This window comes from Oratosquilla oratoria, chromosome 28 (genome assembly GCF_046742065.1).
Source record: "Oratosquilla oratoria isolate Oo_2021 chromosome 28, ASM4674206v1, whole genome shotgun sequence".
Lineage (NCBI taxonomy): Eukaryota > Metazoa > Arthropoda > Malacostraca > Stomatopoda > Squillidae > Oratosquilla > Oratosquilla oratoria.
This window is the reverse complement of record NC_134804.1, coordinates 47,405,182-47,432,560: the sequence shown is the minus strand read 5'-3', so window position 1 is coordinate 47,432,560 and position 27,379 is coordinate 47,405,182.

Below are 27,379 nucleotides of genomic sequence, written 5' to 3'. Positions count from 1 at the left end.
CCTTTCTCTATCTCTATCACTTTCTCTTTCATTCTCTCTCTCCTTCCCTTCTCTTTCATTCTTGCGTCAAATAAGTCTTTCGCTCCCTATTTATACATTTTCTCCCTTTTTCTCCCTATTGGCAGTTCTCCTTTCCGCTCTTCCCTCCACTTACCCTCCCCACCCCTCCTCCTCTCCTCCCTCCTCCACCTCATCTCATTCCCCGCCACCCTCTTACATAACCGCACCTCATCCCCGCTCAGGTTACGGCAATGAAGGATGGCGGGAGGAGGAGGAGGAGGAGGAGGAGGAGGAAGAGGAGGAGGTCGGAGAAGAGGAGGTCGAAGAGGAGGAGGAGGAAGAGGAGGAGGAAGAGGGGAAGGAGGAAGAGGAGGAGGAGGAAGAGGAGGAAGAGGAGGAGGTCGAAGAGGAGGGAGAGGAGGAGAAAGTGGTGAAAAGGATTCGGAGAGATATGAGAAATGCAATTAGTAGATGAATAAAGGAAAATGGAGAAAGAAGTTGAGGAGTAAATGTCTTAGGGTGAAGGAAGAATTGAAGGAAAAATAGATGGATAGAGGACGCGAAGGAGAAGGGGGAGAGGAGGGGAGGTAGAGAAAGAAGTTCCTGAACACTGTAGGAATAAGGAGAGAGAGAGAGATGAGGTAAGGAGGAATGAAAGAGGGAATGAGACAGTGATGGAAGGTGGAGAGAGAGAGAGAGAGAGAAGATAGCATGTGAAAAGGAGAGATAGAGATAGAAAAAGAAAGAAAGAGAGAGGGAGTGAGGAGATATACAGACAAAGAAGAGAGAGAGAGAGAGAGAGAGAGAGAGAGAGAGGAAGGGAGAGATGAGAGAGGGAGAGACAAAGAGTGAAAGAGAGAGAGAGAGAGAGAGAGAGAGAGAGAGAGAGAGAGAGAGAGAGAGAGAGAGAGAGAGAGGCGGAAAGACACACACACACGCACGCACAGAGAGAGAGAGAGAGAAAGAGAGAGAAAGAGAGAGAAAGAGAGAGAAAGAGAGAAAGAGAGAGAGAGAGAGAGAGAGAGAGAGAGAGAGAGAGAGAGAGAGAGAGAGAGAAAGGTATTCCTCCTGTATGCAATCAATCTTGAGCTTTTGAGTCTTCCCGGCCGACGCCCAACTACCGTGAAACATCTCGAGCGAACGGCTGAAGTTAAGGATGAGGTTATAATGGGATGTGGATGAATGGCCGAAGAACTCAATCCAAAGCACCTTCAATGCGGTGACGCACGTCGTGGCTTTTATTCTGGCTAAATATTTGGCTGAATAGAGCCAATGGCGTTGTTGGTAAATGGGCGAATTGTAGCACTTAATTGGCTTTCCATTGGTCGGACCCTTCGACTTAGAAAGGTCGCCTGTTTTTGTTTTTTTTTAATTAAAAAGAAAAAATATATATAAAGTACTTCACCGTGTTGAATCGGTTTAAGACTCTTCATTCTTTGTTCAATTTAACTCAAAAATGTTGAATTTTGCTTTTTTTTTTCCAATAAGGAAAGCATTAGAATGGAATCCGCTTAACCCTGAGGGATAAGAAATACGCCTAAAAGTTAATAAAATTCTCTATCGACAAACAAAAAAATACTATGAAGGCATTAACGACAGATATAATTACCTCAATGGGCACAGAGAGGGAAGTTAGGATATCTTGTTTCTTTGAAGCCCCTAATAAAAAAAAAAAAAAAAAAAAAAAAAAAAAAAAAACCTGTAATTACATATTAATTTCAGAGGAGGCCCGACCCCGTTTATTAAGGTGTTCCCGGTTTTGCCAAATTTTTCTGTGGTGATGATCAGATCAGTATTGGCCCCCTCCCCTCTCTCTCTCTCTGACTTAGCCTGAGCCAATATCTATAGACAATTGTTACAAGAAGAAAATGTAGAAGAGATGGACCAATGAACTAAGATTCTGCAAAATAATCTTTCACTTTTCCCAATATTTCCAAAGTTAAGTAAATAAATTTAAGTGAAAATGAAGATTCTTCAGCTGGAGTCCCTGTGAATTATAGTCAACAGAATTTAGTTACTAAAAATAATTCTAAAATCATTCTAAACCTTTAGTTGCATTCAAACAATCAACAGTTTGAAGGACATTATACAGATTTTTGTTTCACACTTTTCCGATCCGCTGTAGTATTATTTTACTGTTAAGACTCTTTTTCTTGTAAGTTTAATCTAATCCGGTTGTGGTTTTCTCATTGCCAACCAGGATTCTCTTTTTCGAAAATTCTTCAGGTGACTGAAAGAATTGTCGTCCCCATTTTTGTATTCTCATTATGTTACTTCCTTCTAAACACAACTTGCTTATTCATTCTATTTTTGTCATTCTAGACACGATTTATTTTGTTACATTTATTAACTTATCTATTTTATTTACTTCTATTGATTGATTTACTTAGAAAAATAGTCTAGAAAAATAGTCTTTTCTTATGTGGTGCTTTGTGGAAGGGCTTGTTATCTCGTACTTACATAATCTATTCATTTGTAATATACAGGGAAAGAATTTTATGAGATCCGTGTCCTTGCCCTTATCTATCAAATCTGACTTACAAAGGATTACAAAGGCGGAGCATGCCGACAGGAGACCTTTTGGTCCATATCTAGGTCGGATGCGAAGAAAAAAAAATCATAATAATAATAAAATAATAAATAAAAAAACTATAATAATGTAAACAACAAATAAAATACATAAATAAATGCATAGGTATAGTTAAATAATAAACAAACAGGTAAATAGTAAATGGTAATAAATTGACATATAACTAATAATAAATGAAAATCACAGACAAATGATAACAAAACAAAAAATAATAATAAAAAAAAATAATAATAATAATAGACAAACATCACCGCAAATGTTTAATCTGTCGTTTCAAGTGACTCAAAAGTCTTTCGGTTTCATTAAGATCTCCCGCATTTGCTAAAGATCGTAGGGTCGTTTTCTATTCTCTTGTTATTCTGCAAACTTCATTATTCTCTCTCCTACGTTTGTCGAAACCTGACTAGAGATGACCGAGCTGCCACTATAAAGGAATTTAGTGCTTCATTTGGTGCTTGGTTTAACGACATTATCACGTACCCAGTATCTTCCTCTCTAAACTTCTGTCCACCAGATCCTGGATTGTTCTTAATCGATGATGGACATATAGTGGACGAGTTGCCATCCATAAACATACCAATTTTGACCAAAGGAGGAGGACGGGCGTGTCTTATAGAGGGCAGAGACTCATAAAATCCAATTGTATTTCGTTAGTTACAATCGACTCGGATCGCTGGAGTCTTCAAATACCGCTTCTTATTGAGGAAAACGAAGTTCAAAGTAACCTTCTTTAACATCCATCTGCCTCACTGCTCTCTTTGTTATACAATATCCGGTTACCTCATCGAGTGTGCCTGTTGCTCTCTTTGTTGACTTCTCTTACCAGTTTCCTTAACGAGAGCAGTGTGAATGTTATGCTTAAAGGCCAAATGAGGTTTTGGATTTCTTTATTTTTTTTGTTATTTCATGTATGAAAATATAACTTAAAAGTTAGAACATTAAAATGCACATTTCTAGCATATCATAGTCTTGATTTTATCCATATAGCATGATCTCAAAAGTGCCTCATAGCAGACGAACTCTTCAGTGTCGTAGTTACATTTTCCACCGCTAGGGCAACTGATGACGTAAGAGTTGTTGTTTACATTCTTGGTGCACATTTCTAGCATTTCAGTCTTGATTTTATCCATATAGCATGATCTTAAAAGTGCCTAATAGCAGACGAACTCTTCAGTGTCGTAGTTACATTTTCCAACGCTAGGGCAACTGATGACGTAAGCGTTGTTGTTTACATTCTTGGACATGACCAGCGATACGAAAGTGACTTCACATCAAGTGAAGAAGATTCATCGGATTTGGATGCCAAGCTTAATATTTACAGGCAAAGGTTTCAAGGATTCACAAATTAATTTTTTTTTTATCTGCGATAAGGTACAATAAAACAGGCCTATGTAGCAAAGAGAATAGAGAAATAATTTGACTGAAGGGGAGAGGAAGACTGGCAAAAGATACTCACACATATAGCTATAAAACTATCTCGCATAAGTAATGGACGTCATCAATCATATGCCTAGCACTGTTCATCATGGTCATTTTCACATTCCATCTCAATTTCGCTGGTAGTGGGTTGAGTTGAAATACAAAGCTAATTGAAAAAAAAAACCATGAAAACTTACATTTTTCTATTATTTTAAAGAGGTTTTGTGTCGGATAACTTTTTTTTTGGCACATGTGCTAAGGGTTGCCTATACCTGATACAGTATGTACAGTATCATTACCAGATAAATTAAGCCTAAGATTTCAACACTAAAGTAGATAGTTAGCTCAGTCGCAACGTGAAACTCCTGGGGTGGTAAAAGAAGATGATGTTATAATGACGATTATTACAATAGTAGTAACAATGATAATTATGAAAATAATGTTATCATAATGATAGTAATATTAATTATTATAATACTTAGACAAATAGATGAATGAACAAGTAAACATATATATATATATATGTATATATATATATACATATATATATATATATATATATATATATATAATATATATATATAGAGAGAGAGAGAGAGAGAGAGAGAGAGAGGGAGGGAGAGAGAGGGAGAGAGAGGGAGAAAGATAAAGAGAGACAGAGAGAGGGAGAGAGATAAAAGAGAGAGAGAGAGAGAGAGAGAGAGAGAGAGAGAGAGAGAGAGAGAGAGAGAGGTGCTTACGCCTTTCACGATCCGTGCTTACCTTGAAACCAGTAAAAGTGGCGGGGATGCCCCTCTGTCTATGGACGCCTCACATGCTCTCACCACTGTGGCTTAATCCAGTTTCGTTAGTAATAACGACAATCTTGATAACATAACGTTGAGTTCAAATGTTGTGTTGCTAAGATTTGTCATAATAATAAGATAAAGACAATATCAAATGAAACTATATGAGTAATTCTGAGGATATTGTATTTCGAAAACACTCTCACATATTGTAAATGGTATTAATCATAATCTAAGGATGATAATGAGAAAACGATAGTGAGAATAGTGATTGTAATAGTGATATAGATCATGACAATGATGATGATGGTGGTGTTGATGATGATGGCGTTGGTGGTGATGGTGACGAGGGTGATGATGTTGGTGATGATGATGATGATGATGATGATGATGATGATGATGATGATGATGACGATTGTGATGAAGTTGATGATGATGATGATGATGATGATGATCAGAGAACCAGGGGAAGAAATATGAGTTGATCCCTCTTGGATTTGGAACAAGTTTCATAAAGTGTGAACTGTGATCAATAGGAAGAACAAGGAATGTCGAGAGGGAGGATAGAGAGCAAGAGTGAGGAGGAGGAAGAGGAGGAGGAGGAGGAGGAGGAGGAGGAGGAGGAGTGGAGGATGAATCTAGAACGAGTTGAGCAGCACCGAGCGAGCAAATCAACTTCTATTATTTGCTTTCAATTCAATAAGTTAAAAATAACTTATATATCACCTAAAGCACTACCATGATAAAATATAACAAGGGGGATGGTTCACTTTATGTAATCAAATTCTTAAACGGGTACATGAACCTACAAATCAAGAAGATTAAACACCATTGATTTATTCGTTCCTCCTATGGAGTTCTTGAACTTCTTGAAGCTCAAAATCACAAGAACAAGAGAATGAAGGAGACTGCAAGAGACCATAAGGCCTACACTAGGTAGTTCCATGTCCACTACCCCCTATCATTCCCATCCATAAAGTTATCTAACTTTCTCTTAAAACAACTGATAGTTTCCAAGAGAATGAAGGAGACTGCAAGAGACCATAAGGCCTACACTAGGTAGTTCCATGTCCACTACCCCCTATCATTCCCATCCATAAAGTTATCTAACTTTCTCTTAAAAGAACTGATAGTTTCGGCGATAGCTAAATGGTTACTGAGTCTATTCTATTCGTTGACCAGTCTATTGGTGAATCAGTTCTTGCCTAATTCCTTTTTAAATATAATTTTTTTCGAGTTTAAACAAATTACTGCGAATTCTGTCCTGTTATATTCATTTGATGACAAAGCTTTTCAATGTTGGGTCTTATGAATTAAATATAGATATCCATCTATCTAATGATATAGAGAGTTCTGGTGATGGTAGATGTGGAGGTGGAAGTAAAGTGGTAGGAGTAGTTATGGTAGTTGTGGTGGTGGTAGATGCGATGGTGGTAGATTTCGTGGTGGTAGCTGAGGTGGTAGATGTGGTGGCAGTGGTGTTGTTGGTGTTACTGTTAGTGTTGGTGTTAGTGTGGTCAGCGAATGAAAAAGACTTAGTGACTACGTAGTGAGCGCTGCAACTATCGGTTGATTTAAGAAACGGTTAGACAACTTTATACAGGTGGTAATGGACATGGAACTGCCTAGTCTAGGGCTTATAGTCTCTTGCAGTCTCCTTTATTCTTATGTTCTTATGTAGTGTTGGTGTTAATGTACATGTTTATGTTAGTTTTGGTGGTCGTGTTGCTGAATTAGAAAGAGAAAGTAGAAGAGAATGAGAAGGTAGTGAGAGAGAGGTAAAGTACATTAGGGACAAAAATATGTTGTCCAACATCTCTCTCCCTCTCTCTCTCTCTCTCTCTCTCTCTCTCTCTTTTTTTTTTTTTTTTTTTTTTTTTTTTTTTTTTTTTTTTTTTGTATCTCTCGATAAATTGCCAGCGTAAGCCGTCATCCTCACCAGCAATCTCTGCCCATCGTCTTGTGTCTCGCAGAATCTCCTCTTCGTTCATCATGTGGAGTAATTACACGCCCGGGGTTGCCACGGCCTCAAAGCCAAGCTCCAACCTTAACGTAGACATTAGCCGGGAAGTTTTGTCCGACTCGCACGCTATATCGCCGTTCCACCTTTCGTGTCTGTTTCTTTCCCTCGGGGATAATCTCGTCTTTTTTTCTTCTTAATTATAGACTGGAGGGTGCTGGAGAGGAGGGCAAGGAGGCTGTTGGCACAGCCACTAGCTACTCCGTTTCCAGCTCATTAGAGGAATAGTTTATATGTAAAGCTGACCATTTGTATGCAAAGATTGTGCCACACTATCCAATTCGATCGTATCTGAATCATGGTAGGGGTCAGTTCCGGTAAGCTGAGTTTGGATATTGGAGCTAGATTAGGCTGAGAGAGAGAGAGAGAGAGAGAGAGAGAGAGAGAGAGAGAGAGAGAGAGAGAGAGAGAGAGAGAGAGAGAGAGAGAGTTATTTTATGTGATTAACTTAGAAGAGGTTATATGTACGTAGGGTTAGTATATATTAATGTGTATAGTCTTATCTTATATGTACACACACAATATATATATGTATATATATATATATATATATATATATAGACGTATGTGTGTGTGTGTGTGTGTGTGTGTGTGTGTGTGTGTGTGTGTGTGTGTGTGTGTGTGTGTGTGTGTGTGTGTGTGTGTGTGTGTGTGTGTTTGCAAGTTTATGTACTCGAGGAAAATAAAAAACGTTCTGCAATAGTGACAATATTACAGAACTTAATTGCATCAATTCCATACAAACAAATATCTAACACAACTCTACACTGTTAAGAAATAAATAACCAATATAGATTTTGTTATTTCTTCTAAAACATTATTTCATAACACATGACAAACATAAGAAACATATGATTATGTTGCGTAACTTTTAACACAATCTAACACACTTTTATCAATAACAATACCTTTTATTTATTTACCGTATGACGTCAAATCATTTATGTCCTTTTCACACTAGCGGTTTCAACCGCGGAGGTTCAATTATAATGTAAGTCAATGGAGGTGTTCACACCCAACCGCACATATTTCCCCTTGAGACTATGCGGTACCGCCGCGGTTTCCGCGCGGTTCGAACCGCTAGTGTGAACAGGGCCTTATTCTCCCTTAACTAACCCCTTTAATCTAAAACCAAACTTCCAAGATCTTCATCTATCTAAGACTTACCCAATCGTGGGTCTGAGAGTATAGGGTTCGATTCCCAATAGACCTTTATGGGAACTAAATCACATCCATGGCGATACTCGCTGATGACCAAACGAGTCGAGACAATACTCCAACTATGTAGAGTTTCTTGAAGACACTAACTCCATACATAAACTACTCCAGGTTTGACAGCCTGGATACCAACTGAAGATTGCTGAGGAATAATACATGAGTTTGCATCCAAGTTACGGACTTAAAAGAGAATTTATGGAATGCAGAACTTTTTCTTTTACCAAAGAAGATCAACACCGGACTCTGAGGTGCCTATTGTCGTTGTATGTAATTGAGAAATCGTATCGACCAATGAGGAAAAGCTTTCGGTTGGTAATTATTTCTTGTCCACAAATTAGATTAATAGATGGATCGATCAACAAATGCCATTTACTCAACCCACCAATTACTCACTCAATTGGTTGATAAATCGATAAGTCAACTCATCGAGTCCTCATTAAATCAATCTATTGGCTGATTAGTCAATAAACAAGTTATCAATTAATCAATCAACCAATAAACCATTCAATCTATCAATCACTCAACCAATCATTCAATCGACGTCAACTAAACAATAGTATCTGTTACCTTGAGTTTCACTGACTGAAAAGCCATGATCCCAGAGCGACCGGCAACGATCACTAGGCTCTTCCATAGACCTCTCTCGTAAGAATCATCGGACAATTGTGACATCCAGAAACAGAAGGGCATCCCCGCCATTTGCACTGATTTTGGGCTAGGCACTAATATATATATATATATATATATATATATATATATATATATATATATATATATATATATGAGGCTTACGCTTTTCATGATCCTTGCTTAACTCGAAACCCTTTAAAGTGGCGGGGATGCCCCTCTGTCTCTGGACGCCTCAACTGTCTGGTTTGTACCACTATGGACCTGATTCTGTTACCAGATTACACCAGATAGAGGAGAAGGTCAGTTACTGGTTGCCAGCTCTACCTGGGTCATAAAGTGAACTGATATAGCCAAAGTTGACAAAGACTTCTTGGATCAAGCATGAAGACCGAATACCCGCCCTCAGGGTTGCACCTCGCAGGAAAAATTGATCATTTGATCAGTTAATTAACCGAAAGCGGGCCCCACACAATATTATTGCGCAATATTTTGTATTGCACAATATTATTGACGATGTAAGGATGGTTGGGACCTCAGGTACCACCTATTACCCACAACCCAAATGGCAGATGGTGTCGGTAAAATGGTCAATATTATTGTGTAATATTGAATATTGAGCAATAATATTGATCGTGCAGGGCCCACTTAACAACAGTTCTAAGCAAAACAAAACCTAAGATATAGTCAAACCTTTCACCGACATCATTGTAATCTCAGGTTCGAATCTCAGCCTCGGACGTTGTATACGAGTTAACTTCTCCACCCCAGTCTCAGCTGAGGCTTTATAGTAATCAGCTAAAAAGGTTTCATCACTAATTTCAATACAGAAGTTCTAAGAACGCTTAAATTTTGTCTGACTTTTGAGAACTCTCATGGTATTCTTAAAAAAATATATATATATATATATATATATATATATATATATATATATATACATATATGTATATATATATATATATAAATTTTATATAAATCCTTGGAAGGGGAAGATTTATATAAGGAAATATTCTTTTTAATAATACCACTGTAAGAATCTTATATAGATCCTTGGAAGGGAAAGATTTATACAAGGAAAGATTTTTTTAAGAATACCACCGTAAGAATCAAACGGTGGTATGCATAGAAAATATTTCCTTATAACAATCTTTCCCCTACAAGGCTTTATATAAGATATATATAAGGAAAGAATTTTCTTAAGAATACCTCTGTTAATATTTTGGTAAAGTATTATTTCTAATACACATTTGTCTTCTTCAGGGAGAATTTTGTATATGATCCTCTACAGCAACATTCCTACAATAGAAATATTGGAAATATGTTTTACCACTGAGATTCGAACTATTGCATGAACGGCTGCTGGCAAAAGCGATACCGTTATTTAACGGTCAATGGATTAGTACAATAGTATCGTTCTTGCCTCGTAAGAAGCAGTCCCTCATGCAACAGTTCGAATCTCAGTGGTAGAGCATATTTCCATTTATCATAACGACTCTCATAATAAGACTGTTGATTGTTCAATGACAGAATTCTAATGGAACAAAATTTAACAGCTTAATTGATTGGAATTAGCGGATCGGGTTAGGGCATCGTTACTTGCGGCGAAGGTCAAGGGGATGGCGGTTCGAATCCTGCCACCGGTGAAGTTAAACCAAGGGCATGGTTCATTAAATTCCACGCTACAAAGCCCTGTGGGGGGCATCGTTCTAGTCTTCCGATAGGGAGTTTGTGATGTTAAACCATATCAATCAAAACAAAACAAAAAACTGCAAATGTAAACCTGTCTGTTGAGGATTTTTTGCTATGTTGTTTAATACAGAAACTTTTTTGTATTGAAATTTTCTTGAGACGACAAAACTTAGATTACTGATATGTTTAGAATCGACATTATACTAATACAAATTTCTTTCCTGAGAATTTGGCATACGGTAGTTATCTGGCAGTAAGGCCCTGTTCATACAAGCGGTTTTGAACTGTGCGGTAACCGCGGCGGTACCGCTTAGTCAAGGAAAAGTTCTGAGCTTGCGTGTGAATGCCTCAATTGACTTCCATTATAATTGGACACCCGCGGTTGAAACAGCTAATGTGAATTAGGTCTTGAAGAGGACTTCCAAATTAATATATTTTTTATGCAATAACATATTCAAGTTTACCCACCTAAACAGAATCGGCAATTTGTTAGTTCTTTAAGATCTATTGGTAACTGTTCTGTTTCAAAGTTAAAAAAATAAAAATAACATAAAAATAAATAGAAAATAAATGAATAAATGATAATGATAGTAATAATAATAATAATGATAGTAACAATAATAACTATAATAATAATAACAATAATAGTAATAGAAAAAAATAAAAAATAAAAAATAAATAAATGATGATATGGTTTTACGTCACAAACTCAGGAGGCTAGGACGGTGCCCCTTACAGGGAACTTTGTAGAGTGGAATTTAATAAACCATGCCCTGGGTTCAACTTCACCGGTGGCAGGGTTCGAACCACCATTCCCTCGACCTTCGCCGCATGTTAACAACGTCCTAGCCCATTACTATACGGAGTTTTTCTTCTTCTTCATCATTTTGTTCTTCTTTTTCTTCTTCATCATTTTGTTCTTCTTTTTCTTCTTCATCCTCACCATCCTCTTTTTTTTTTTTTTCTTTTTTTTTTTTTAATTCGGATCAGGGTCAGCAACCATACACTGACCGACTCCTTCAGCTTCAGGACCATCTCATCTACTCTTGCGCCCGGCTTGCAAAGAACTTACTTTCTGACATCTTTATAGACACTAATAACTACACCGACCTTCTCCCGTGCCCCACATGTTCCTCCTCTCCAGTAATGAAGAACGAGAATCCTGCGTTCCATCTTCGGGAGTTATCGACCAAAGAAAGATAAATTAGACGGGAACATACCAAGAAGGCAAGAGACATAATTTATGAAATGGACTACTGTAAGGCACGCGAGCAAGACCATTGCATATCAGGGCTGGGCAAGTTTACCTTTTGTTTCTTGTTGTATTAATGTTTTGTTTATGAACAATATTTATGTTGCCGTAAGAGAATGAATGTGTTAAAAATATTTTGAGTATTGAGGAATTAAAAGTATTCCCTGATTCTGATATATTCAGGTTCCGAAGTCTATATATATATATATACATATATATATATACATATATATATATATATACATATATATATATATACATATATATATATATACATATACATATACACACACATATATATCATAAACTACGCTATAGTCGTAACAAGTGAAAAAGACGAGACGGTAATTCCGTATATTTCGGCTACTAACTGCAATTAGCAGTCGAATTATATGAAATTCCCGTTTCCAGACTTCTCTACGTACGTGTGTGTGTGTGTGTGTGTGTGTGTGTGTGTGTGTGTGTGTGTGTGTGTGTGTGTGTGTGTGTGTGTGTGTGTGTGTGTGTGTGTGTGTGTGTGTGTGTGTGTGTGTGTGTGTGTGTGTGTGTGTGTGTGTGTGTGCCTGTGTACATGTGTATGCATGTGTGGGTCTTAGCAAAATCCATAACTCATTAATTTTCGATCATCTCGACATTCTTCGTTATTTTCTTAATTTTTTCTTGACTTCTTGTACACTGAGGTCAGTACAGTCCCGATTCAGCTCGTCAGTAATGTATTCATTCATATTTCAATGAAGGCTGTGCGCTGTGAACTGTAAAATTACAGTGCTTACCACCTGTTAACATAGAAAGAGACACATTAGGCATCCTAATGCTACACATAGAAACCCAAACACTCGGACAACCTCCCAGTTATCGTCCATGTTGTGTGTGTGTGTGTGTGTGTGTGTGTGTGTGTGTGTGTGTGTGTGTGAGAGAGAGAGAGAGAGAGAGAGAGAGAGAGAGAGAGAGAGAGAGAGAGAGAGAGAGAGAGAGAGAGAGAGAGAGAGAGAGATGCAAGGAAAGTTTTCTGTGTCAGGTTAATGGAGGTACGGGTCGATGGTCTGATGATTGTCGGAGTACATAGAAAACGGGAAGAAGGTTGAGAACCCGTGATCTAAAAGACCGAAGAAAAGATGGAAGGACGGATTGGAGGAAATCCAGGAGGCGAATGGACTCGAGCCTTTGAAGCGTGAAATCTAATGAACCATTACCTTGGTCCAACTCGCTGGTGGAAGTTTCGACCTCCGCCGCGAGTAGCGACGCTCTAACCCGCTCGGACGGAGAGCATTTAATGAAATTTGACCATATAAAGATACAGAAGAAAATTATGACCAAGAAGGGACCACAGCAAGGCTATCATTTCACCCAAGTCATTCACAAACAATCTCAAAGGGATTTTCAGATCTTAGATGGGAATGCAAAAACTAAACAATAATGCTTAATATTTCAATCGCCTGAGAGATTTGAATGGTATTTATATTTCAGAAAAATAAAGAAAAAACTACGAGATGTTTTCGATGATCTTAAAAAGTTTCAAATCAAGTTTAAAGACGAACAAGAATGAAAATAAATCAGCATTTGAACTTCAAAATCTAAAGTGAATAAATCGTAAAAGATTGTAGAAATATCGAAGAAAATTAGGAATAAATTACTTTGGACAATTGCTAAAATTGAACAAATATCATGACAATGAAACACCGTAACATATTGGTAAATATGCAAACCATTATGAAAGGCTCAACCTTCGTGACTGAAATCCAAAGTTTGCAATGAATAATCCCAGCAATGTTCTGTGTGCGTGAAATTTGGATATCGGAGAAAGTAATGGAGTCCATACAACGGAATATACTGAGAGCAACGTGGAATTAATTGTTGAAAAGAGCACAAAGAGAGGAAAAGAGAGCAGCTTAGAGTGAAACATGGAGCTGAGAGAGCAGCGAAATAGTAGAAGGCAAATATGAAAAAAATGGAGTATGGATCAGGAAAAGTGTTACTAGCTGAAGGCCGCAGGTGATAACGGTAGAAGAGAAAGTCGAGATTAAGAAGTTTACAAATATATCTATACGTACACACACACACACACACACACACACACACACACACACACACACACACACACACACACACACACACATATATATATATATATATATATATATATATATAATATATATGCATGAGAAATCACATAAACTCGTGATTTTAAATATGCGGAAAACCACCAAGGAAAAAGATAAAATAATGACCAAGCGCTTTCGTCTATTCAGACATCCATGGTACATGGATGTCTGAATAGACGAAAGCGCTTGGTCATCAGTTTATCTTTTTCCTTGGTGGTTTTTCCGCATATATATATATATATATATATATATATATATATATATATATATATATATATATATACACATACATATACCAAGGCTTTTTTCCCCTTACAAGGGAGGTAGCCAAAAAGGAAAAGGCATAAAATCATTCCCAACCATTCCATCCCTGAATACACTCCACACCCCTCCACCCTCTCTCTCATCTTAGCACCTCCTGGATGACGGGTCATCCCTGCACCTTGTCCACTGCCCTGGGTCAGAAAGCAATGTCGCAAGACACAGCACATCCACAGCAAAGCCGCTTCATTAAATCGGCGACCCCCCTCTCCGTCCTCCTGTATATATATATATATATATATATATATATATATATATATATATATATATATATATATATATATATATATATACCCGGTATATATTTGAGAGTGAATGTTAGTCCTCATGTGTATGTGCAGTACTACAGAACAAGTGAGTGATCACCTGGACGAGGATTCTTTCGAGGAGCCCAGGGTGCGGTGTCGGCCAAGGGTCGGCGCATTTGAAGGAGGGAAAGGATGTAAGGCATGATGAGTGACGCCGTTCTAAATCAGCCACTGACAACTTCATGGCGTATTGGGTCGAAAGATGAAGTTGTTGCGTGCGGATGGTCGAGCCATGTCAGCCGTTGTGAAGAGTTGCGCAAACAAGGACCTACCTGCCGGAGGCAATACCGTTCAGAACCTTCTCTTTAACGGGTTCCTTGCGTAAGAGTCGTTCTAAATGTACAAGTAGATTACTCTCCGGATCCTTTCGAAATTTGCTTAGAGTTTCTGTAAGATCTGAGAGAAGGAAGGACTTCATGAAGGTTACTATGAGTCTTGGAGAAATTTAACTTGAAAGTTGTCTGGTGACGTTCTAAATGTATAAGTAGATTACTCTCCGGATCCTTTCGAAATTTGCTTAGTTTCTGTCAGATCTGAAGGAAGGAAGGAGTTTATGAAGGAAGGTTACTGTGAGTCTTGGAGAAATTTACCTTGAAAGTTGTCTGATGACCTTGCGGTTTCTCGTCCTTTTTTCGCCACCTGACATCGAGGTCTTGAATTCCAGCTCCAATGGTTATGGGCCAATTGATTCCAGGAGAACCCAAAGTCACTTTCACATGAACTAATGTTTCAGATTCGGTGGAAGCCTGATAAAGGAGTACATCCAGCAGGGAAGGGATGCCTTCTTCATTATCTTCACTAGTGAAATTGAGGATTTTTTTTTTTATGTACTTACTAAGCGTTACAATTCCTTCATGTTTCTGACTTTTATGAAGATGTCACTCAAGTAACGGTAGTGGATATCGAGGAATGATATGATGTCGTGTGAGACACTGGAAAATGGAGATGAGTCTTAATAATAGATTAACTGCAGACCTGAACTAATACAGAATTTGAGGTGAGTTAGAGTTTTCTCGAGGAGGATAAACAGAAGCATGTCATAGGAATTATTGAGGATGTTGAGGACCGATTCAAACCCGAATGACCTCAGACTTGTTTACCAAGTTTAAAAAAAAAAAAAAAAACTCATCTTTGAGTCTTTGAATCATGTGAGCAGTGTCCGAAGACTAAAATGGATGGTGGAAAGGCTGCTCGTATATGCAACGTCAGCGCGGAGTAGCTGAGAACCAGAAGTTAGGATATAATCCGTGGGTCTTATGTGTTGCTGTTTGCCTTTTGGTAGTCCAGTGTCATTTCCTTTAACTGCAAAATGGGCTGCAATGTCCCTGTCTGGAAGGGAGGAAGGGAACCAGTTGGACTGCAACAACTACAGTTGTATTACAGTGCTCAGTGTACTGTACAAAGTGCTCACCGCCCATCTGTTGCTGGCGTGGATTTGCTCCAACATTTACTGAGCCATGAGTAATTTGAGTTCACATCTTTGAAGTCAACAGTTAATCGGTTCCATTTGTGTACTCTTGTGGAGACCCTGGAGAATGATTTGGTTGTTTTCTTCAGTTGAATGAAATTGGCTGAAGGTAAAACTCAGCAAAATGGTCTTCTCAGTCGCAGGCTCGAGTCCCGCACTTCTCTACAATTCCCAGCAATGACAGTTACTTGTTTCAATAGTCCCTAAATGCACAAGGTAAAGCTGACGGCTCCGGCCGTAGCTCCACACCTCCTGGCATATGCTCTTCACCAACTCATATATCATTAGGTCGAAACTTACAAGGTGAATGCACCATTTCCGCCCTAATAGACTTATCCGTTCTCGTAAATTATCGACGTGAGGAAACACACCTGTTACACTTTGTCAGACGACGCGAGCCACCGGTGATCCTCATAGATTGAGCCATTTGTATCAGTGACCGCTTAATCAGGCGAGCCCCGGTCAGTCAAGGCTCCTCCCATTTCATCGTTTTGTAGGCTAAGGTTACCTAATACCCACGTAACACCGGCACAGAAGCCCACTGGGCAGCCACAGTAATTGCCCTTCCCTTCTTTGAGCTACAACCATCTTATGAATACGGAACGTGGAGAGTGACACCATGTATGGGTGCGATGTAGTAAGAGGGGGAAAAGGGAGTAGGACTGAGCATTCTAGTTTAAACAAAAGGTTATTTTTTGGCACACAAGGTCTCTCTTACCACGCCCTGCAGGGCTAACCCGAACTCGGCGACTACTGGTCCGCCTCTCTCTCTCTCCCTCTCTCTCTTTATATACATATATGTATATATCTACACACACACACGCACGCACACACACACACACACACACACACACACACACACACACACACACATATATATATATATATATAAGGTAGAAGATTTTCGTTGATACATGTTTTGTTAAAAACGACAGCAATCTTAGTTATTCAACTTCTTTTTCGCATTCTCAAAATTTCTAACATATATTTTTCTTTAAATGAGCGTAAACTAAATTTCCATAATCTTCCATATATTTCGACGTTTCGTCTTTAATAAGACATCTTCAGGATTAACTGTAATGATACAGAACAATGAACAGTTGCAAATAAAATTATAAATACAAATTATATACGACAGTAAACGAAAAAGTAGTATATATGATGATTGCTACTTACATCTAGAAATAATTATGGGTTTCTAGCTTAGATGTGGTAAAATCTTCTGAAGTTATGATGGGTGGGGGGTAAGTTGGAAGAGGTGGAAGGGGATGGGGGGGAGAAAGCGGAGGTGAAATAAAAAAGGAGGAGGAGCAGGAGGAGGAGGAGCAGGAGGAGGAGGAGGAGGGGCAGGAGGAGGAGGAGCAGGAGGAGGAGCAGGAGGAGGAGGAGGAGAAGGAGGAAGAGGATAAGGAGGAGGAGGAAGACTGCAGACAAAATTTCTTAATCCGGGTCCTTGTTATGTTTGAAGAACCAAACAATGGTGGCTAGCATAACATTGTTTAATTTTCTGACCAAAGAAGGACTTTATACCTGAAGAGAAAAACTGTGTTTCTTGCATCTAAAGATTGCACGATTTCTGACATATAAGGAATAAGTAAGCGGCTTGGATAGTCACTGCATTTACCCTTTTTAAATCCTACAACTGACCTTTGCAACGAGAAAACAAAGGTCTGTTTCAGGAAGATGGTCAAGGTTGCACAAAATCTTATCTTATCTGTTTCTTATTGTCGTTCAACTGTGAGGGGTACCGTATGTACACAAAGTGTCCGACACTATCCTTTAATTCAGTGGTTCTTAATCTTATTTCAGAGCTGGGCGCGTTCCTCTGTGCGTTCTACTTTAGCCGCGGTTAGCGCTCCCAAACTATTAAAGCAATATAGGTGCCGGTATAGTGTGTGGTCTACCTTTTGGATGTGGCCTACTACGAAATTTTTCTTTGGTATAGTATGTGGCCTACCGGACTTTTATTTCGGTATGTACCTGTCTCTTAAGCTTCAATAGTTTGGGAGCGCTAACTATAGCGGAACGCACCGAGGAACGCGCCCAGCTTTGTTTATTTGTCATCGACCCAAAATCCTGTTTAGATCGACCATGGCGACCCATACCCTCTTAAAAACTTAATTTAATTAATTTTCAGAATAATTGTACTCAATTAAACTGTCTCTATACTGTTGTGCTTAGATGTTAATGATTTAGATATTCGAAAGCAGTATCATTACTTATGATCATATTTCTATCAGGAATATTGGAGAAAAAATAAGTCCACAAATCCTTGAGGGACCATTCTTGGCAGCCCAACTTTGGGTCGCAACCCAAGGGTAAAGAAACAACTGATTAACGTTATGGAGCTTAGAAGCTTAATCAGATTATTAAAATCGAGGGATTCACCGGGCAAGACTACTACATAAACAAAAATTCTAAAGTTGATCGGTTATATGTGCAAGAACATTTGGGGAATCACCTAAATTCGTTATGGAGCTTAGAAGCTTAATCAGATTATTAAAATCGAGGGATTCACCAAGCAAGACTACTGCATAAACAAAAATTCCAAAGTTGATCGGTTATATGTGCAAGAACATTTGGGGAATCACCTAAATTCGTTATGGAGCTTAGAAGCTTAATCAGATTGCTAAAACCGAGGGATTCGCCAAGTAAGACTAATGCATAAACAAAAATTCCAAAATTGATCGGTTATATGTGCAAGAACATTTGGGGAATCACTTAAATTCGTTATGGAGATTAGAAGCTTCATCAGATTATTAAAACCGAGGGATTCATCAAGCAGGACTACTACATAAACAAAAATTCTAAAATTGATCGTTTATATGGGCAAGAACATATGGGGAATCACCTAAATTAATGTACGGTAGTTTCTATCATGATTGGCTTCCCTTGTCCGTAACTAGGGTTGTTTTAGTATTACCAAAAAATGCGTCATTTAATTTCTCTGAAGGGAGAGGAAGTTCCCACTTTTGCTTTTCCTGTTGCTTTTCGACTATTGTGAACTAAATCACGATTATTTCCTGAAATTCAATTCCAATCTGGTTTTAAACTCAGTCCTTTTATCTTATTGCTGATGATGTTTGTTCGTATGTCTTCGTCTCTTCATCCTTAGGGTATGTGTGTGCATATGGGGGTTATATGAGGAGTCGAGAAACAGAGGGGCATCCTCGCCACTGAATTTGCTTTCGAGTTATACACGGATCGTGAAAGGCATAAGTTTCCTCTGCATACATCTATGCTTAGATCAAAACCAGTAAAAAGTGGCGGAGATGCCCCTCTGTTTCTGGACGCCTCATATGTCAAAGACTCTCCAAAGATGATTAACACTATCAGTCCCGTGCATCGTCTCTGGAATGTTAAGGACTGATAAGGTCGATTTGATGAGGCTGAAACATAGGATTAAGGTCTTAGGTTCCTCTTGGCTAATATGGGTAGTGATGACTCAATGTTCCATGGTCAGGCAAGGCATTTAATCCTAAGTGTTTGCTGTTCATGTTACTCCACCATGATGTTTTTTTTTATTAATTTCACACACACACACACACACACACACACACACACACACACACACACACACACACACACACACATATATATATATATATATATATATATATGTGTGTGTGTGTGTGTGTGTGTGTGTGTGTGTGTGTGTGTGCGTGTGTGTGCGTGTGTGTGTGTGTGCAGGAGAAATCATGTAGACTCGTGACTAAGTATGCTGAAAACCAGAAAGGAAATGATAAACTATGGACTGAGCGCTTTCGTCTATTCAGCCATCTGTGCGTGTATGTGTGTGTGTGTGTGTGTGTGTGTGTGTGTGTGTGTGTGTGTGTGTGTGTGTGTGTGTGTGTGTGTGTGTTGTGTGTGTGCGTGTGTCTACATAAAGAGATCCTGGTAAATCTAGTGGTTGGGAGGGAAATTTACCTGACTAGGCAAATTCTCTGTACCTCTCAAGAATTAGAACGTGTGTGTGTGTGTGTGTGTGTGTGTGTGTGTGTGTGTGTGTGTGTGTGTGTGTGTGTGTGTGTGTGTGTGTGTGTGTGTGTGTGTGTGTGTGTGTGTGTGTGTGTGTGTGTGTGTGTGTGAGTGTGTACGTGTGCTATTCATTTTCTCATCACTCTGGTTGTCTGTCTTTCCATATATGAACCAACGAGAAGAACCTGTATGCGAATATCTTGCGAGTTGGATGGACACACACACACACACACACACACACACACACACACACACACACACACACACAGAGTGGTGGATATCTAGAACAAACGGGACAAAACAATAGTATGTGCAAAAACTCTACACGAATTTAAGAGCAAACTAGAAAGTCCGAGATACAAAGACGGGACACCACGAGCATAGCTCCCCTTCCCGTAAGATACAACTAGAGGAATACACACACACGCGCACACACACACACACAAAAGTGTTTGAGGACTGTTCACAAAATCATGAAATATGAGAGAAGAGAGAGAGAGAGAGAGAGAGAGAGAGAGAGAGAGAGAGAGAGAGAGAGAGAGAGAGAGAGAGAAAGAGAGAGAACAATGATGAAAATAAAAAAAATTCTTTACCTTTAGTTGCAGGCACCACCCAAAGGATCTAAAACTCTTTCGACTGTCTTCCCTCTTCAATTCCCATAGAACACCTTACAACCTTAAAGTGTTTTCAACCTTTCTCTTACCAATGGGTGGCCCAAAAACGGAATGCACACATACAACAATTCAATCTTTCTTTCTGTGTACGTCTATGGAAGAACCTAAGGATTGATATAGATTTTGCAAGATTACCTAAGGATTGATATAGATTTTGCAAGATTTAAAAAAAAAAAAAAAAAGTTTATATATGTGTCTGCTATTCCCTCTGTCTATCGACTTCTATTAAATGTTTACTATATATCTAGATAGCTAGCTAGCGAGCGGTCTACCTATCTATCTACACAGTCCAACATTTCTCTTATCTCTCCATCGCATTAAACCCAATGACCTTAACAATCTACTTTGTTCTCAATCTACTTTGTTCTTCCGGCTCTTATCTTTCCATCTCTATTTCTGTCTGCACCATTCTCTCATCAGCGATCTTAATCAAGGAAGACTACAACCCGGTCTCCGTGGAAGGGGTGCCACGGAACTGAACGAGATGCTAACCGAAGCGACAAAGGCCACGCAGCGCAGGTAACGCAGACCTCTTGTTGTTTAATTAGAGTTTGAACTTCTTTCTCATTTGAAATGCTTCTAGATTGTCTTACCTCAGCGTTTCAAGTGAGGGAGAAGTTTAAACTGTGCTTCAGTTCAGAAACAGGAAGTCTGCCTTTGGCTCAGTTTGAGCTTAGGTTAAAACAGAATAAAATAAAAGATGACACCCGTTACTAAACCCCCAACTCCAATCCCCTTCATTCTTATCCTCTACACCGACTACCTAGTCTAGTGTAAATTTCTAACCCTTAAACGGGCCCTAATTGATCAATATTATTGCGCAATATTCCGTATTGTGCAATATTATTGACGCTCTAGGGATGATATTGAAGAATCACACATGTTTGTCCTTTACATCTGATGCCTTCAGTAAACTGTGCCAATCTTCAATACCACCCCAACACCGTCAATAATATTGTACAATACGGAATATTGCGCAATATTATTGATCGTTATGGGTCATCTTTAAAACCTCCTGTTTTCCCATTCTCTCTACAACATCTATTCTACCTTCAAGTCCACAAGCACCCCACTTTTGCATATTATTTTCACCCTTACCTAAAACTTTCTCACATTCCTATCCTCCCCCACCCTACCCCCTCCCTTCCCCACCCTACCCCCTTCCCCCCACCCTCCCACCCCACCCCTTCTCATACCGTGTTCAGGTGTTATGCAATCCCATTTCTTCTCTCTCATTCTCACCACACCCCTTGATGGTAATCTTACCATTTCGTCCTTCCTTAGCCTCAGACTGTTCCCCATCTTCCTCCTCTTCCTTCTCCTCCTCCTCCTTCTCCTCTTCCTTTTCCTCCTCCTCCTCCTCCTCCTCCTCCTTCTCCTCCTCCTCCTTCTTCTCTTCGTCCAAATCCTCCTTTTCCTCATATCAATACCTTCTTCCTCCTTCCCCTTCCTCCTTCTCAGGTGGCGTAATCGGAAGCGTGCTGGTTGTAGGCTCGAATCCCGCACTCCTCTCCGATTCCCAGCAGTGACCTCCCTCTGCAGTCCAAGCACATAGGGCAAAGGTGGCGGGTTCGGCTCCTCCTGGCGTAGACTTCTCACCTTCTTCCTCCTTTCCTCGCCTTCTCTCCCTCTTCCTCCTCCTCCTCCACCTCTTCGTTCTCTTCCTTCTTCCTCTTTCCTCTCACTTTCTTCCTTCTCACCAGCCGATCCTCGCTTTCTCTCCCTCTTGTTCCTCCTCTATCTCTTCCTCCTCCTCCTCTATCTCCTCCCACTCCTCCTCTATCTCCTCTTCCTCCTCAACCTCTTCCTCCCCTTCCTCCTCCTTCTTCTTCTTTCCTCTCCTTTTCTTCCTCCTCACCAACCGATCCTCGCCTTCTCTTCCTTTTGTTCCTCCTCCATCTCCTCCTCTATCTTCTCCTCCTACTCCTCCTCCCCCATCTCTTCGTTCCCTTCCTCCTCTTCCTTCTTCCTCTTCCCCCCCCCCTTTCTTCCTCACCAACCGACCCTGTGTTCACTAATCAAGCCACGCCCTCTTCCTACAGTATATATCAAATTTCCTTAAGCTCAACTCCCCCCATCTCTTCATCCACTTACCTCCACAATCCACCCTCCACACACTCCACCGTGCTATATATCTCCTCTAATTGTAATCCACTCTCAACCATTGCCCTTCCACCTGTGGACGCTCAATTTTGAGTTGCCTCGCTGCTTCGATAACCTCCCATTTGTCAACTTGTCAATTTCCATCAAGATACATGGCACGGTCCAGTTTAACACAAACATGTTCTCTCTCTCTCTACTCGCCCCCCCCCTTCTCTCTCTCTCTCTCTAACCACTTCTCTCTCTCTATCCTCTCTCTCTCTCTCTCTCTCTCTCTCTCTCTCTCTCTCTCTCTCTAACCACCACTCTCTCTCTCTCTACCCCCTCTCTTTCTCTATCTCTCCCTCTCTCTATAACCACTCTCTCTCTCTACCCCACTCTCTATAACCACCTCTCTCTCTCTACTCCCCACCCCCCCTCTCTCTCTCTCTCTCTCTCTCTCTCTCTCTCTCTCTCTCTCTCTCTCTCTAACGCCAGTGCCAGATAATTTTATTTCTCTTGGCGTGCGTCATCCGGGTGAAAGGGTCAAGGAGAGAGAGAGAGAGAGAGAGAGAGAGAGAGAGAGAGACAGATAAAGAGAGACAGACAGAGAGAGAAAATGAGGGACAGAGAGAGAGAGAGAGAGAGAGAGAGAGAAAGAGAGAGGGGGTGAGGGAGAAAGAGAAAGAGACAGATAAAGAGACAGACAGACAGAGAAAGAGAGAAAGAGAGAGAAAGAGATGCTCAGGTCCTGCGGTACCTCGACCGGCCGTCCATTTGTCTCGAGAGTTTCTCCAGTCCACTGAATAAAGTCGCCCGGACGGCTTGGCAATTTCGTAGTTACAGTCTTCCATACGCGCGCTCTGGCGAATGGCACCTTACTATAAGTTACTGAATGAATAAGCGTACATGTGCATGTATATGTGTATGTACGAGTATATGTATATGTATATGTGCATGTGTATGTATGTGTGTGTACGTACGAGTATAGGTATATGTACATGTATATGTATGTGTACTTATATGTACATGTGTATGTGTATGTATATGTACATGTGTATGTATATTCATATGTACATGTGTATGTGTATGTATATGTACATATATATGTGTATATATATCTATATGTATATGTGCATGTGTATATATATGTACATATATATGTATACATCCATACGATGAGCAGACTGACGTGGTATAAGATTTAGAATGCCTCCATAGGTAATGTACGTTCCTCACTACCACTCGGAATAATCAGAACCTCCATTAAAATGAACGCGTGGACTCGAACCTTCCGTAAGGCACTATTTACATCCACAATTGTGAGCAACAGAGGCCTTCTCTTTAAGAAATTTTGGGTCAGATTAATTTTCAAAAAAGTTCAGTAATCACAAACTTCCCCCAGTTCTAATGTCGCGTTCTCCCCTATCAGGAGGCTAGGACGGTGCCCTTCCAGAGAACTTTGTAGCGTGAAATTTTGTGAAACATACCCTTGGTCCAACTCGCTTGTGGCAAATTTCGATCTGCCATCCCCTCGACCTCCGCCGCAGGTAACGACGCTCGAATCCGCTCGGTCAGCGAGCATTTTAAAGTAATTCACATGCTAAGGTCTTTCGTGCTCACTACCTAAGAGAATAACAACTATAATAGTAACAATTACTTTAATAATAATGAAGACATAGGACTTTCCATGTACAATTTCCATATAAGATATTCATACAGATTCGTGCATACATATACGTAAACACTAAATCTAGTTGTTGTCATTCTTGAAGTGCATCTTTGTCATTGACTGATTTGGTACTAGATGGTATCTTGATGTTCTAGATATAACACATTACAATATTTTTCCTGTTGGTAATAAATTGTAGCTGTTGTTTAATGGATATTTAATGGAGAAGTACATACGTTTTCTGTTATCTATGTATTGGAATGGTGAACCCAAATGCTTCCTATTGGATACCATTCATTACTAAAAAGATTAGAAATGGTAATCTACAATGTCCACATAGTGACTGGCCATGTCCGCATATTGTGTAACATGTGGCTCGGATTCTTGGAAACAGTAAACAGTAATGCATAAGCCCAAGGCTTACATAAGCAATACACTCCTCAGCGGGGGAGGATTCTTTCATAACACAACGGCTCGGATTCTTGGAAACAGTAAACAGTAATGCATAAGCCCAAGGCTTACATAAGCAATACACTCCTCAGCGGGGGAGGATTCTTTCATAACACAACGGCTCGGATTCTTGGAAACAGTAAACAGTAATGCATAAGCCCAAGGCTTATATAAGCAATACACTCCTCAGCGGGGGAGGATTCTTTCATAACACAACGGCTCGGATTCTTGGAAACAGTAAACAGTAATGCATAAGCCCAAGGCTTATATAAGCAATACACTCCTCAGCGGGGGAGGATTCTTTCATAACACAACGGCTCGGATTCTTGGAAACAGTTAACAGTAATGCATAAGCCCAAGGCTTACATAAGCAATACACTCCTCAGCGGGGGAGGATTCTTTCATAACACAACGGACACGCCCACTGGGAATGGACAGCTAAGGTTAAGCGCTGGGTTAAGGACGTTCTCCACCGCGGTGGCTTTGTCTTCTCGTTTGGTTAACCTTTATTCAAGGGCTCGTAATTTAAATGCGCATAACTGATTTATGCAACGCTGTCTCACGATCCGTGAATGTTTTCTTCTTCTTTCTTCTTCTCTTTTTGAGGTGGAGGTGCTGAGTCATCCTTTGTGGATGTATCATCCTTTTATCCATTCATAATGCCTCTTTTCATGTATTTCTACCTCCTGTGCCTCCCTTCCGTGTTCCGTTGACAGACCACGTGTACCGATTCTTGTCTCACTTCTCATTGTAGGCTTCCCTCTCAAGCTTACTCCTCTCACTTCTATTTCCTACATTTTCTTCGTTATTTGTTTCATATTAATTTCCCCCCAAATGCCCTAATCTGTGTGGAGCTGGTTTAAACATGAAGTATAAAAAAAAAAAAAAAAAAAAATCCCCTAATCTGTGTGGAGCTGGTTTAAACATGAAGTATGTCGTGATTTTTTTTTTCATACAAAATTATGGTCTGTTTATCAAGTACTTTCTTCGTTAGTTTTCCTTATATGCTTCTTTCCAAATGCCTTAATCACTGTTGGGCTAGTTTGAATATAATGTTTATCGTGTTATTTTTTTCAGCTGTTATATACTAAATTTTTGTCTGTTTGCCAAGCTTGCCTTTCCAAAGGCGTCTCTTTTGTACTTGAAAATTGCAAATCGAACCACTGAACATTGACTCAAGGTATGAATTTGGCATTGAAGTCTCTCGATTTATTACACTTTTTTTGTATTATTTCTTTAAAGCATAGTTATATGCTTTTGCATTGAACAGTGTTCCAGGGTAATAGAATTCAAAATGTGGCGGCACACGAAGCATTTCTAGCTAGCAGCTATTTGCTTTTGGTACTTCGTTTGAATAAAAACGATATCAGATGCGATTTTTTTTTTTTTTCAAAATTCCAAATGTCAAATTACTTTTGCGTCATATAGTGAGAAGCTGAATGACGAATTAAGAGAATTTAAACCTATATTACGAATGTTAGACACAATGTTGAGATGTTAGTCTAGTGTGTCACCAACTTAAGTTACAATGGTAAAGCAAACTGATATAAGACTTTTCCGCCCATAACGAGGTCGGACACCGAGAAATAATACCATAAACAAACTAAACAAACGGACACTAAAATTAATACCTAAACAAGTAAAATTTATAGCAGTTACCAAAAGAGAGAGAGAGAGAGAGAGAGAGAGAGAGAGAGAGAGAGAGAGAGAGAGAGAGAGAGAGACCGAAGTAATTACAATCGTGCAATTGTGTTCCCAGAAATATTACTCAGCATATTGAGATAGAAAACATATTTGATATTTTTTTTTCGAACAGAAACATATAAGGCAATTAACCACCCATTGAATACATCAATTCATTTGGATGCTGGACAGCTCTCTAATAGTTTCTGATACATAATCAGAGACAAGGACACAAAATTGTTCAATTATCGCAAGAATAAAAATAAATAAATAAATAAATCATGCCCTACGATAAGAGAGAATCGGTACATATGTGTATATATATATATATATATATATATATATATATATATATATATATAATTATATACATATATACATATATATATATATATATATATATATATATATATATATATATATATATATATGTACATATTACATATACATATATACAGAAGTAGGTTGGCATATTTGGGGAAGATGGCATTATATAAAAATGACGACAGTAATGACGTGTTACCCGGCCTTAAAATCCCAGAAAAACATAAATTATTTTCTATATTGTTTATTAATAACAGCTGAAGACTTGAAATGAGACGACATCTTATTGTAGTAAATGATGTCATCAATAATTAATGCACAATCATCGTCTGAAAACAACGACGTCATAGCATTCATCAGTATTGCCATAAAACTAGTTTTGTTTTCGTCTTAACACTCCGCGCCTTAATGTCTCTATTTCTGGCGCGGAAGACTCTGTTAACGAAATGTAAAGCATCCCAGACAAGGAAATATGAAACTCGTTGCACGTGTCACCGTTGAGAAATTCGGTTCCCGCCCACCGGAGGGAAAGAAAATAAGAAAGAAAAAAAAAAAAAAAACCTGAGGGAAGGACCGAATGATGGTTCCTTCTTCAGACCATTCATTTCCCGGCATGATGCGCTATCATCGAGGCATCTACCTGGAAGCTGTTTATGCAACAACTGAAGCACAGGGTACTCCCTGAGGCGTGGCGGAAAGGTCAATTCGTGACGTCATGTC